Genomic DNA, 14746 nt, shown 5'->3' with positions numbered 1-14746 from the left:
CCACACACACCTCGGAGTTTTGCATGCACCCTTCACGCAACTCTTTCTTGGTTTGGTGTGCTTTGCATAAAGGGCGTCACAGGTCACTGTCAAGAGCAGACCCTCTCTATCCCTGCATTATGAGCGGAAGATGAGGTGGTGTTCTCAGGATTCTATCGACCTCAATCTTCCGACGGTCTACCCAGCTATTTTTGCGAGAGCTCGTCATTTTCACATTACTCCAATTAGCATCCTGTTTACTGATGCCTCCATTTTCAATTTTCAGCTTCATCCTGGAAGCTCGGGGACACTTTGGCAACTTCGTCTCTCCTCCCTCATTATTGCCAAATAATTAGTCAAGGAGCCGTCCCTGATCAAAAATTAAGGACCCAGAAGCAAGCTGGAGCATGCCTTACTCCAAGAGAGAGAAATGACAGGAGACTCTTCTAATTACGAGGGTTTGTTGACAGTCATTGACCACGGGAGGCGAAGGATGTGGTTGGTGGCAGGAAGGAGAGACGGGCGTCTCGGCCCAGTCTTGCAGATGCCAGATAACCCAGCTCCCTGGAGTTTGCGTCTCTGATGTACATGAGGATGGCTAGCAGATCCCTTCCATTATTTGGGGAGCTGACTCAAATCTGCATTGTGCAGGCCACAAATTCCCAAAGATCCCAAAGAGACTGGTGAGGGGGTGATGGGTCGGTGTGTCCCTGGTCTGAACCATCACACAGGAAGAACTCGCTTGCAGCCAAGGAGCACACCTTCCCTCCGTGGACGCACACCCAGCAAGGGCTGCTGGGTTTTCTGCAGAAGCAAGACCCCTCTGTGCTGCGAGTCCCCTGTATCCTACCACCCGAGGCTCCCTCAGACCCTATAAGCTCTCTGCCACCTACACTAGGACCCAGGCTGCTCTCCTTGCCCCCTGCCATGGCCAGGGTTCCCACAGGCCACTGAGCCAAGAAGTACCAGGCATGCACACGCGCCAGGCAGCCTCCAGCTGACAGGAGGGAGCGCCCAGGTGAGCAGCGAGGCTGCAAGGGCAGAGATCCAGGTCATGCGAAGCCCATAGAAGGAAGTACACCCAGGAAGTCATTTCCGGAGTCCCAAGGAATGGTGCAGGAGGGTGAGGGGCACTTCCCTGCCCACTGTGAAGGACCCAGCAAAGCTGGTGCACCCATCCTCAGGGGTGACCTGCCCAATTAGCAGGACTTCCCCAGATGTCCCCCCAGGGCCAGAACCTTGGAGCAGCAGGTGAGCAATTAGAAGCCCAGCCCTCCCCACGGGCACTCAGCGCCACAGGGAGTGATCTGCCAGCTGCCAATGGGCAGGGACAGAAAGGGAAGGTCCCTTTCTAGATGCAGCAGCCCTGGGCAGGATGACAATGACAGTCATGTGCAGAGCCCTGCCCCTGGCTGGCAGGGGCAAAGGTGGAGGCAGCAGGAATCTGTGTCCAGGCTGGTGGGGGAGGAAGGGCAGGCAGCTTTTCCTGGGCACCTGGTGTCTGCAGTGCTGCCCTCAGGGATTCTCAGACATGAGCCAGGAGCAGATCAGAGCATGCTCAGCGCATAGGAGGGACAGCTACAGCCTCCCCAGAGAGCCCAGAGCATGAAGGTTAGTGGGGGAAGCCTGACTCCCAGGTTACCATGGGGCTCATGAAACACTATCCCCAAACCTAGCACCATGGCTCTTGTAAAAACAGCAGATGCTGAAAGGCTGCTGTCACTGTCCATTCCTTCTCCCCTGAAGCAGGCCATTTAAGAATTCTAGAGCCTTCCTCTGAAGTAGAGGAAGATGCTCCTGTGCCCTGTACACAGGGGTGCTGAGCAGGATCTGAACCATCTGACCTCACCCCACCACCCTCTTGGACCAATCACACTCCTCCTTCGGTCTCTCCTCTGTGCACTGCCTGCCCCCTTCAACTTGGGCTAGAGACATGCGGGGTTCCCTGTTTCTTTGTGTCTTCATTTCTGAAGGCCGTGGTGCATGTGCGACTCAGATCAGTCTGCCCACTCTCTCTCGCTAACCTGTCTTTTGTTACAGGGCTTTCGTGGCCACGTGATGGATGAGAAACCTTGCTTCCCTACAGGGCAGCGACACTTGGCACCCATAGTAGGTCTTGGCCACTTTATTGATCTTCGGGGCTCCTGTCTCCCCATCTGTAAATGGGGGACATCAACCCCAGTCAAGAAAAGAGAAATGCTCAGCTATAGTGTGCGTTTACAGCAGAGGGACTGCCAGAGCAGCGTTTCCTGCCCTTCTTACCACTCCTCCTGCTTCCCCAAATACCAGAGACAACCACAGGCAAATTTCTCTTAGAAAAAAGGGTCTTTCCCTCCTCTGCGGCTGGGCAAAAAGGGCCAGATGTCCTCACCCCAGGGGCCTCTTCCTCGTCATCCACCCAGGTCCGCTCTAGGGGGAAGCTGATTCCATTTTCGTGGACCTGGACCACAGAGTGTCCCTCTAGTACCCACACTACCCCCTCCATAACCCCAATTCCATGTTGGGGTTCAGGGTTAATTGCCCCCAAAGTGCTAAGTTGCTGGGGCTCTTACTAAAGTACTGAGAGTGACCCCCAACTTGTTATCCACCTGACTCAGCCTCAGAATGGGAGCTTTCTACCTATCATATCAGAGGGCCAGCCCTTCTGAAATGCAAACCTCAGCATGATGATTCTCATCAGACAAAGAAAAAATAAAGAAACAACTAAAAACTGGTAAAATGAAAACTTTTGAATATTTTCCACAAATATTAGAAAGCTTCATTCATCTGAGCAGTTAACCTTAATTATTCTATCTTCCAGAAACATCATCTGGATCCATTTGCATTCTGGTGAGTTCCAAATCTTAGAATAAAAGCTATAATATCTTTGCTTCTGACCTTCTATATACATGTCTGTATGTGTTTAGCATAAATGTAATGTTTTCCTGCCTCTGGATAGAACTGCCAAAATGAAGTTTTTCAGAAGAGCTCCATTTAATTGGCTTGAAGAAAAAGAATCACTTGTTGGGAGGCTGAGACAAGAGGATCTCAGACTCATGTCTAGTCTCAGCAACTTAGCAAGGCCCTCGGCAACTTAGTGAGACCCTGTTTCAAAATAAAAAACATAAAATAGGGCTGGGGGTGTAACTAGAGGTAGAATGCCCCTGGGTTTAATTCTCAGTATCACAAAAGTTAATTAAGTATTCCTAAAACTATCAGAAAAATAGAAGCCAATCTAAAGTCTTTCTCACTGCTAGGCATGGTGGCGCACTCCTGTAATCCTAGTATTCAGGAGGTTGAGACAGAAGGGTGGCAGGTTTGCAGCCAGCCTCAGAAACTTAGGGAGACCCTTTGCCAATTAGTGAGACCCTGTTTGTTTATTTAAGTAAATAAGATCCTGTTTATGCCAGGCTTGGTGGTGCATGCTTGCAATCCCAGCATTCGGGAGGCTGAGACTAGGGGATTGTGGTTTGCAGCCAGCCTCAGCAACTTGGGGGGATCCTTTGCCAATTAGTGAGACCCTGTGTCAAAACAAAAATTAAAAAAAAAACAAGCCTGGAGAGAGAGAGAGAGAGAGAGAGAGAGAGAGAGAGAGAGAGAGAGAGAAGAAGAAGAAGAAGAAGAAGAAGAAGAAGAAGGAGGAGGAGGAGGAGGAGGAGGAGGAGGAGGAGGAGGAGGAGGAGAGAGTGAAAAAGAAAGAAAGAAAGAAAGAAAGAAAGAAAGAAAGAAAGAAAGAAAGAAAGAAAGAGAAAGAGAAAGAAAGTTCTCCATTTACATGAGCTGAGATGATATTTGGTAAATAAAACGTCGTTTATGCCAGGTGTGGTGACGCACACTTGTAATCCCAGCATTTGGGAGGCTGAGACGGGGAGGGGGTGTCACGGTTCCTGGACAGCCTCAGCTACTTAGTGAGGCCCTTTGCAACTCAGTGAGACCCTGTTTCAAAATAAAGAATAGAAAAGAGGGAAGAGGGTGTAGCTCTGAGGTCGAATGCCCCTGGGTTCCATCCCCAGACCCGCAAAAACAAACAAACAAAAAAACTTGTTTACAATTGTTGATTTAATTTAAGCAAACTTGTCTTCTGAGCTGTCAGATTTAAATATGACGCAGACACATAACATTTATTTCTTCTACCCAGGTTTACTAGTCAGATAAGCTTGTCATCTCTGCTAGCTATTCAAATAAGCTTGCTGTCTCTGCTGCGGGCTAACTGCGCTTTCAACCTGGGCTGAAGAAGCAGGTGCCCATTACTCCTAGGTATCAGCTCTGCAGTAGAACAAATACCTGAGAAATGTCAGAGTGCTGCTTTCCTGATACACGCCTAACACATACATGCTATAAACATATTTCACAGAGAGGTGACTTCAGATGAGAGCTAGCTTTGTTTAAAAACAAAATTTAGGTGGGCGTGGTGGCGCATACTTGTAATCCCAGTATTTGGGAGGTTAAGACAGGAAGAGAGCAGGTTCGAGGCCAGCCTCAGCAACTTAGCAAGGCTCTTGGCAACTTAGCGAGGCTCTGTTTCAAAATAAATAATAAAATAGGGCCAGAGCTATAGCTCAGAGGTAAAATGCCCCTGGGTTTCATCCCAAGTACCACAATTTTTTTTCATGAAATTTGTATAAGTAGCCGGGCGTGGTGGCGCACGCTTGTAATCCCCGCGCTTGGGAGGCAGAGACAGGAGGATCGCGCAGGTTCGAAGCCAGCCGCGCGCGCTGGCTTAGGAGACCCTGTTTCCAAATAAAAATGTAAAAAAATAGGTCTGGGAGTGTAGCCCGGAGATAGAAGGGCTTCCAGGAACCCCAGTACCACCAAAAAAAAAAAAAAAAATAATAATAATAATAATAATAATAATAATAATAAATAAATATAGAATGTCCCCTAAAGAGCTCATTTATTAATATTCAGAGTTAGTGTACTTAAATCATGGGGGCTGCAGTCTGCTTAGCAGTGCATGAGTCCACTGTAATGGACTTATCTGGGTGGTGGCCTGGCCTGGCAGAGTGTGGCTGTAGAGGGTGGGTCCCTGGGCCTGGAGCCTGGGAGATTATATATGGTTTCTCCTCCACTCCTGCTCTTTCTCTTTCTCTACCGCTTTCCAGTCTTCCTAATGTGAAAGCGTAGCCTTGTGCTATCCCTCCTCCACCTCCCACTGCCATGTCTGAGACTTGTGGTCCCTGGCCTCACAGGGACTGAACCCAAAACCTTGAGCAAATAAACCTTCCTCTAAGTTGTGTAGTCAGGACTTTGGATTATAACAGCGAGAATGCTGATTAACACAGTAACCCAAGAAAGATTGCTAAAAATAAGAAAATTAAGTAGATGGCAATTTTCAAGTGATGAAACTTTTCAATAACACGAATGTTTTATAATGCGCCTGCTTCAAAATTAGTTTCCCCAATCACTTGGGTAGCTTACTTCTTTAAAATTCTACTAAGTTAAATTAAACGAAGGATATTCATGGGATACCTAAATCATTTCTAAACAGTAAAATCTTGCTATGTTAGTGGCTGGACATCAGTTGAAGCTCATCTACTTTTGGCTTCTTATTACTAAAGAACAAAAGGTATTTGGGTCTGTTAGTGAACATATTCTGTACAACACTGGGAAACTCCCACAAGAGGCTGTAAGTTTGTAGAAAATATGAAGTGGTGTGTTCACAGATTTGCCAATCTATAGAAGGCTGGTGTCATGGTTCACAACCTTCTCCTTTTCTACTGGAAATAAGGGTTACCAAGAGTTAAAATTCTAATTAATATATGTAATTAACCCACCTAGAAGTAAAAGGAGAAACAAGTCTTCAAGTAAGAAAAGCAGGTTAAGTTCTGTTAAAGAAACCCATAGGGAGTCAGGCGCGGTGACGCGTGTACCCTTGCAAACACAATACTTGGGAGGCTGAGACAGGAGGATTCCAGGTTCATGGACAGGACAGCCTCACCAGATCAAACTAGTCGTCAAACTAGTAAGACCCCGTTTCAAAATAAAAATAAAATAGGGATAGGAGTCTAGCTCAGAGTTAGAATGTGCCTGGGTTCAATCCCCAGTACGAAGGGGTGAGGGGGGGGGGGACGGACACACAGAGGGAGGGAGAGAGAAAGAGGGAGGGAGGGAGAGAGAGAGGGAGAGAAAGAGAGAGGGAGAGAGACAGAGAGAGGGAGGGAGGGAGGGAGAGAGAGGGAGGGAGGGAGAGACAGAGGGAGGGAGAGAGAGGGGGGAGAGAGAGAGGGAGGGAGGGAGAGAGAGAGCATATCATGCTTTTTTGTTCAGGAGAGAGTGTTTTTAGTTTGGAGGCTATTTAAACATCGTTTCACTGGAGGACATAATGCTAAGTCAGGTTAGTCAGTGTCAGTCACAAAAAATAAGAAATCGATGCTTTCCCTAATATGTGAGAGCTAAGGAGAAATGGGTCATAGGAGGAACTCTAGATGAAAAAGGAAATCCTATAGAGGAGCAAACAAGACAACCTAAATGAGGAGAAAGGAGGGGGGAAGAGGAAAATCTCTAAAACACACAACGTACTTAAACATATCGAAGTCAACCACTAAGCCAAGCAAGGGAGGGAGGGACGGGGAGGGAATGGGGTTGGAATTGGGTAGAGGCTAAATGGATGATGTGTACACACAAGTTTTTTTTTAACCCCAATATGATGTATGCATATAATGCACCAATAAGAAATTTTAAAAATAACAAAATTTTCAAAAAAATTAAAAAATAAACATTGTTTCAGAAGAAAGAAAAATAAAGTTAAATGATATAGAGAGTTGGAAAGAGACAGAGGAGGAAGAGGGGCCCTTGTGTGATCAGTTGGCTGAAACAAAATTCATTACAAGGATTTAAAATGAGCCCTGGCATCCTAAGGAAACTCACGTAAGCTGGGGACATAGCTGAGTGGTAGGATACTTGCCCAGAGTACTGGGTTCTATCCCTGAAAGATAAAGGGATGGAGGAGGGGGGAGAACTGATGCAAAGCTGGGGTTTGATTTGCGTGTGTACGTGTGCGTGTGGTACTGGGGATTGAGCCCAGGGGCATTCTACCTCTGAACTACACCCCTAGCCCTTTTATTTTTTTTATTTTGAAACTGGGTCTCACTAAGTTGTTAAGAGTCTACTACTTACTGAGGCCGTCCTCAACCCTGCAATTCTCCTGTGTCCGCCTCCCAAGTACTGGGATTCCAGGCGTGTGCCACCAAGCCCAGCTCAGCTTGATCTTCTTTAAAAAAAAGATTTTCTCAGAGGACCGGTTTGCTCTTGATAAAAGATGGTGAAAGGTTCCTCATCACCACTTAAGTCATCTGCCAAGGAAACCAAGATTTTGCGCTTTATCCAAGTAATTTCCTGTGCTTCGTGCTGCCCCTAGTAGGTCTCTGGTTACTTAAGAATACTAACTTCTCTACTGGAAGATCCAAGGTCAGCCGGGAGTAGTGGGCACCTTGTAATCCCCGCGTTTGGGAGGTAGAGACAGGAGGATCAAGCAGGTTCGAAGCCAGCCTTCGCTGGCTTCAGAGACACTGTTTCCAAATAAAATATAAAATAGGTCTGAGAGTCTAGCCCAGAGGTAGAAGGGCTTCCAGGAACCCCAGTACCACACACACACACACACACACACACACACACACACACACACGTCCAAGGTTTTCTCTATTGGTCTATTACTTGCTTCTTTGGTCATATGATACTTAAGTATTATTTTGTAATGTTCTGAGATCCTATTTAACCAAGTGTCTTAACCTTTTGATATCGAGATAACTTTTTAACATCAAATTAAGGCCTTTCTTCAAATTAACTTTGGAATTTTTCAGATGGGACCCTGGAGTATCTCAAAAGAATTTGCCATTTTTTTTCTTCTAGAGAGATTTCACACTCATTACACTCACTGATGTGTCCACGTGCATGGGAAGCCTTGTCAGATAAGTGACAAGGGAGTTAATTTCCTTGAGTTACATCTCTATGAATATATGTTATGAATACAAGAGTTCCCAAATTGCACGACATTCCAAGAAGTCTGAAACATCTTGTATAAGTCATAATTCCAGTGATTTTCTTAAAATGTTATAGAAATAACAAAATTCCCTTAGCAGCTGCAGTATAATGAGCTCTCATCAGCTCTGTGCCCACTACCACTTTAAACCTTTCATTAGCCATAACTTACTTCTTTCTTTCTTTCTTTCTTTCTTTCTTTCTTTCTTTCTTTCTTTTTTTTTTTTTTCAGTACTGAGGATGGAACCCAGGGTCATTCTACCTTCAAGCTACACCTACCTCCAGCCCTATTTTTTATTCTTTATTTTGAGACAGGGTCTCACTGAATTGCAAAGGGCCTCACTAAGTAGCTGAAGCTGTCCTGGAACTGCGATCCTCCCGTCTCAGCCTCCCGAATGCTGGGATTACAAGCGTGCGCCACCATGCTTGGCTGACTTATTATTTTAATGTGATGCTTCCCTGAAAGTGTTTGAACGTAATTATAACCCTGTAAAACTAGTCTGTCTTGAAAAAGATTCATGGAAGTGGATGTAGGGGCACACGCCTTTAAGTGCCTTTAAACTCAGGAGGCTGAGATGGGAGGATCGCAGGTCCAAAGCCAGCCTCACAATTTAAGCCAGGCGTGGTGGCGCACGCTTGTAATCCCAGCATTCGGGAGGCTGAGACCTGGAGGATCAGGGTTTGCAGACAGCCTCAGCTACTTAGTGAGGCCCTCTGCAACTCAATGAAACCCGGTTTCAAAATAAAAAGAATAAAAAATAGGGCAGGGGGTGTAGCTCAGAGGTCAAATGCCCCTGGGTTCCATCCCCAGACCTGCGGGGGGTGGGGGGATTTAGAAAAACACTGTTTAAAAATAGGGAGGGCACGGGGGTGTAGCTCAAAGGTAGACTGCCTCTGGGTTCAATCCCCAGTACCGTGTAACAAAACAAAAAGTCAAAGAGACTCATGGGGCCAGGTGCTGTGGGGCATACTCGTAACCCAGCAACTCAGAAAGCTGCGGCAAGAGGATTGCGAGTTCAATGTCAGCCGCAGCAACTCAGTGAGAGCCTGCTCCAAAATGAAAAGGGATGGAGCGGAATGTGGAGGTGGACCGCCTTAGGGTTCAACCCCCAGAAGCAAAACAAAGGAGGGAGCAGGTGGTAGAGCTCTCCTGGGTTCCAGGACACACACACACACACACACACACACACACACACACACACACACCACACACACACACACACACACACAGCATTGGACTGGGTAGGAATTTGCAGAACTCTGTGAAGAAACTAGTTATAGCTGACAGAATCTGCAATTACACTTTTATAAGCTTTTATAAACAGAACTGAAACTACCTGGTCCCTCCAGAATTTGGAAACTATTGGGAGTCTGTGAGCCCTCCATTTCCTTATCTGAAAATGGTCATAACGACGGGCGTGTGGGCAGGCTTGGAATCCCCGCGCTTGGGAGGTGGAGACTGCAGGATCGTGCAGGTTCAAAGCCAGCCTTGCTGTCTTAAGAGACCCTGTTTCCAAATAAAATACATATATATATGTATTTTATATATATATTCTATATAATATACATTCTATATATAATATATATTCTATAACATATGTATGTATATGTATATATGTATGTATGTATGTATATATGTATATATATGTATGTATATATATGTATGTATGTGTATATATATATGTGTATGTGCATATATATATATATGTAATAGGTCTGGGAGTGTAGCCCGGAAAAGGGTTTCCAGGAACCCCAGTACCACCAAAAAAAAAAAAAAAGAAAGAAAATGGCCGTAACTGTAGTATCTACCCCAAAAGGCTATTATGGGGACTGCAGGAATAAAAAGTAATATGTTCAGCCAAGTACCGGGTCCCAGTCACAACAAACACATTTCAGACATTACGGGGGCTTTGTAAATAATAGTTTATGCCGTTCAGTTCAGCTGAATGCTCCCTTCTCTGGGCCTCAGATGAGGGGACAGTGTGTCCAGAAAAATCACTTTTGAACAGAGGGGCAGGTGGGAGCAGGCAGGGAGCTTGCGCACACTTGCCGACACGGCTTTGGTACCAGTACGGGGTTGGTCTGCAGGTTGATGCTACCGATTGGTTACAGTTTTTGGGTTTTGTGGTTACTGAGGATGGGACCCAGGGGCATTCTACCTCCAATCTACACCCTTAGCCCTATTTTTTATTCTTTGTTTTGAAACAGGGTCTCACTAAGTTGCAGAGGGCCTCACTAAGTAGCTGAGGCTGGCCGCAAACCCACAATCCTCCTGTCTCAGCCTCCCGAATGCTGGGGTTACATGCGTGCGCCATCATGCCCGGCTACAGGTTAACGGTTTACACGAGATCAGAAAGAAGCAAAGTCAGAGTAAACAGGGAATCAGGTAGGAGTCACTATTGTACAATGAATTATTTCGGTTTCTTTTTTGCTGTTGAGGTCAATTCATGAGAAAATAACACATTTTTAAACATTTTTGAATAGTCCTCACCAAACTGGGCCAAGAAAGGTCTGCCTGAAAAATCATGGTTTGTTAGATGCAACAGGCAAGCGGAGGGTGCTTTGAAGAATGTTTGTGATTTTTTGCAAATCAAGGTTCACCAAATACACAATGCCATTTGTATAAGTTTCTAGATAATACATTTTATTAGTTTCTAGATATACATTGCCTTCCAATATGAGAAACTGTCTTCCCGTTCACAGCTTTTTGTGAACAGACAAGAGAATGATTTCACTCCTGGGTGCTCAGAGTGGCGGGTTAGCGGGTCACTGGACGGAGGCAGGGTCTCCTCTGAGTGCTAAAGCCTTGGTCTCCCGGCCTCTAACTTCAGTCTCCCCCTTTCGCCTGTATTTTAGCTGTGTCCCTCAACATGTGCTCAACACCCTACATCCATTCCTGGACCTGGGTGGGGCAAGTTCTATAAATAAACATGGGTCTGAGGCCCCATGCCACTGACAGATGCCATCAGCCTCCGCCCGGCCACAGGCAGATTCCTGCCTCCCTGCCACCCTCCAGGGAGATGAGCTCGCTCTCGCTACCAGGGAACTGGCCCTCCCCCTAGGACTCCTGGCCCTCCCATCCCTGGACCAACCTCCTAGGACCGAGAAGCATCACATTTGGGGGTAGGCACTCCTGCAGGCACTTCAGATACAGCATCTGTTTTACTGTCTTCTCAACTCCAGGAGGCGGGCCATATTGTGATCTCCCTTCGCAGATGGGTAAACTGAGACTCCAATGAGTTAAGTAGCTGGCCTGAGGTCCGAGCGCAAGGAGAGGGAAATGAGCCCCAGAGCCTGACTTCTGCGCCTACTACATTAACCACAGCACCAGATTGGCTTTCCACCTGTGGCCCTCCCACAGGCCGGGCCCCTCCACCTGGAGCTGGCCTGCTGGGGGGAAGCACATTGGAGCGCTTGGTGCCTGCCTTTTTTTTTTTTTTAACTTATTTTTAAAATTACACACACGATCTATATATACGTTCATATATTGCAAAATTGAAAGCAGCTTCTGTTTGCCATGGCTTTGATCTCTTACTGAATAAATCAACTTCCAGAGCACATGCAACTGTAAAAATTCACTTCCTTTTTCCTTGCCGGCCCCCCAAAAAGCGAACTTTCAAGATCAAATAAATAAACAGCAACTATGGAAAACAACTTTTTTTTTCTGCAAAAAATATATATCTTGAGAGACTCAAGTCCCCGGTCCCAGGCGCTCCCTTAGGCGATGGGCAGACCCCGGCACGGAGGGAAAAAGTGTCCTCTGGCGGGGGCGCAGAGGGGCCTGGTTTTCCTGCCCCTCGCTGGCTGCCGCCGCCGGTCCCCCGGAATTCATGCAGCCCTGCAGATCGTACGTGCTTATCCCTAAGGGACGGCGGAAAACACCAGCTGAGCAAGAAGGTAATAATAGCTGCCCCGGTGCAGAAGGAGCGCTGGGCGGGGCGCGAACTCGGAGCCTCCGCGGCCGCCGGCCACCCCGGCCTCTCCGGCTTTGTGGGTTCGGCCTCGGGGTCCGGGGGGTGGGGGGCGAGTGGCCCCCAGCCTGGCGCGGGCCGGGGAGCCGAGGCCTTGGGGGTGGGGTGCGGGGGTGCGGAACTTCTGGGTCCGGCGGGGAGGAGCTAGTTCTCCGCCTCCAGCCTCCAGCCTCGCACCCGGACTGGACCTCGAGCCCCAGCCTCCTCCCGGCCGGCCGGGCGGGGCGAGCCGGCGGCCGTCCAGGCCCCCGGGGGGCCGGCGCGGGGTCTGGGCAGGGACTCCGAGGGGCTCGCGCGCCCGTCCGGCCCAGCCCCCAGCTCCGATGCCTACCTGGTGCGGCCCGGCCCGGGGCCGCGGATCCCGCCGGCTTCGCCTGCCCTGGGCGGTGCGGGCAGCGCCGGCCCCGCGGCGGGTTTTATGGGCGCGGGGCGGGGAGGCGCCGCGGGGAGGGGGCGGCCTCGGCGTTAGCGCCTTTGGCGGCCCGGCGGCGGGAAGGCGGCGCGGGCGCTCGGCGAGCGGGCGGGACCCCGGCCCCGCGCCCCGCCTCCCCAGCTGGCCGGGTCCGAGTCGGGGTCCGGCCGCGCCTTCGGCCGCCGTTTGGCGCGCGCGGCCCGCCGAGCCCAGGAGAGCGGCGGCGCGGGGCGGCGCGGGGCGGGCGCGGGGCCCCCGGGCCAAAGACGCGGGCCGCGACCCTCGGGAGGTCTGGGGCGCCGGGGTCCGGCCTCCCCTGCGTCGTCCCGGTCACTCGGGCGCCCGCCGCCGTGCGCGGGGACCCCCGGGGCCGGAGCGGGCGCCGGGGCCGGCCGGGGGCGCCCCCACCCGGGCCCCGCAGGCCGCGATGGATGGCCAGGAGGCTCCGGGGACACTCTGCGTGCGGCCCTGCAAACCCCGGCCGGGACGGGGACTCTTCAGGACGGCGGCCTCGGATGCTCGGCCCTAGGGCCCCGAGCCCGAAACCGCTCTGAGCGTGCGGAGAACAGCTGTGGGCGCGCCCCCCGCCCAGGCGCCCGCCGCCCCCCGCTGGGCAGGTGGCAGCCTCCGGGCCTCGTCTGGGCTGCGGGGCCTCCCCGGAGGACCTGACTCGCAGGGCCGGGCCCTGGCACCCGGAGGCGGGCACCTGTCCGGCGCCGCGTCCCCGGCGTGCAGCCCCCTCATCTGGCTCTGCGGGGACCCCGACCCCTGGAAGCCGGGCCCTGGCGACCCAGTGGAGTGGGCAGGCCGGGCCCTTCAGCTGCGCCTCACCGGAGACCGGCGACCAGTACAGCCGCCGCCCCCCGACGTTTTGCGAGGCGCCGGGCGGGGACGCGAAGACAGTGCGGCCCTGGGTTGGGGTCTGGGTTTGCAAGAGGGGGCCCGCCGGCACCCCCCCGCGGCCAGCAGGCCCCCGCGCCGCCGGTTCTCGGTGCGTCCGCGGGGCTGGATACAGCAGCGGGGAGCTGGCTGGGGGCCGGGCGCTAGGGTGCGCCCCCCTGTGAGCGGCAGAGACCCCGGCGGACCCGGCAGCAGAGGGAGGCCCTGGGAGGGCAGCGGGGAGGAGGGGGCCTGAGCGGCGAGAAATGGGGCGCTCCCCGGGCGGCTCCCAGCCGCGCCTCGCCCCGGCGGCCCCTGAATGTGCGCACGGCCTCTTCCTGGCGCGTCCAAGCCAGCGTGCGCACGAACATTAGGCGGGCGCTGAGCTCCGGCGCTGGCTCCGCGGCCCTGGTCAAATTGGTCCCGTCTTCGCCGGGCGCGGGGGCGCTCGCTTGTAACCCCGGCATTCGGGAGGCCGAGGCTGGGAGATCGCGGTTCGTGGACAGCCTCAGCGACTCCGCAACTCAGGGAGACCCTGCTTCAAAAATAAAAAAGACTAAAAACTAAAAAAATAAAATAAAATAGGGCTGGGGGTGTGGCTCGGAGGTAGAATGCCCCTGGGTTCCATCCCTGGTACCCCAACAAAATAAAACAAAACAAAACAAAAACCTTGGGGCTGGGGGTGTAGCTCAGAGGTATAACGCACCTGGGTTCCATCCCTGGTACAAATAATAAATAAATAAATAAATAAATAAATACCCTGTTTCAAAAAATAAAAAGGGCGGGGGATGGGGCTGTAGCTCAGAGGCAGAAAAGTTCGATTCCTGGAACCCTTCGCCCCCATCCGTTCTGTCCGTGATCCTAGAAGCACAAGGGCCTGGAATGAAGGTCGCGCTGCAGGTGGGGCTCGACTCGGCAAAAAGAAAAAACGTGCAAGTTTATAAGCAAAATGCTGTGTGTAGTAGATACTATTGTGTATGAAATGTGTTAACATACATAGAAATATATATATATTAACCAGTGAATATGGGTTTACACATAAAATATATGTACGTGCCAACGCACACGGGTCGCTGGGTTAAATTTGAATTTAAATAATTTTTTTGGTACTGGAGATCGAAGCCAGGGACACTCTACCTCTGTGGTACACCAATAGCTACTTTTTATTTGTATTTCATTTAATATTCATTTATTTATTGCGGTACTGAGGATAGAACCCAGGCCATTCGACCCCCGAGCTACACCACCAGTCGTATTTTTATTCTTTATTTTGAAACAGGGTCTCACTGAGTTGCAGAGGGCCTCACGAAGTAGTAGCTGAGGCTGTCCGCAAGCCGCGATCCTCCTGTCTCAGCCTCCCGAATGCCAGGGTTACAAGCGTGCGCCACCACGCGGGCCATTTTTTTTTTTTTTTTTTTTTTTTTTTTTAAACAGGGTCTCACTACATTTCCGAGATTGGGCTCAAACCTCAAATCTTCCGGTCTCAGCCTCCCAAGTAACGGGATTACTGGTGGCAGGAGCCACCAGGCCCTGCTAAGGCAGTAAGATT

This window comes from Muscardinus avellanarius (genome assembly GCF_963383645.1).
Source record: "Muscardinus avellanarius genome assembly, chromosome: 3".
Taxonomy (NCBI): domain Eukaryota; kingdom Metazoa; phylum Chordata; class Mammalia; order Rodentia; family Gliridae; genus Muscardinus; species Muscardinus avellanarius.
This window is presented reverse-complemented; position numbering follows the sequence as displayed.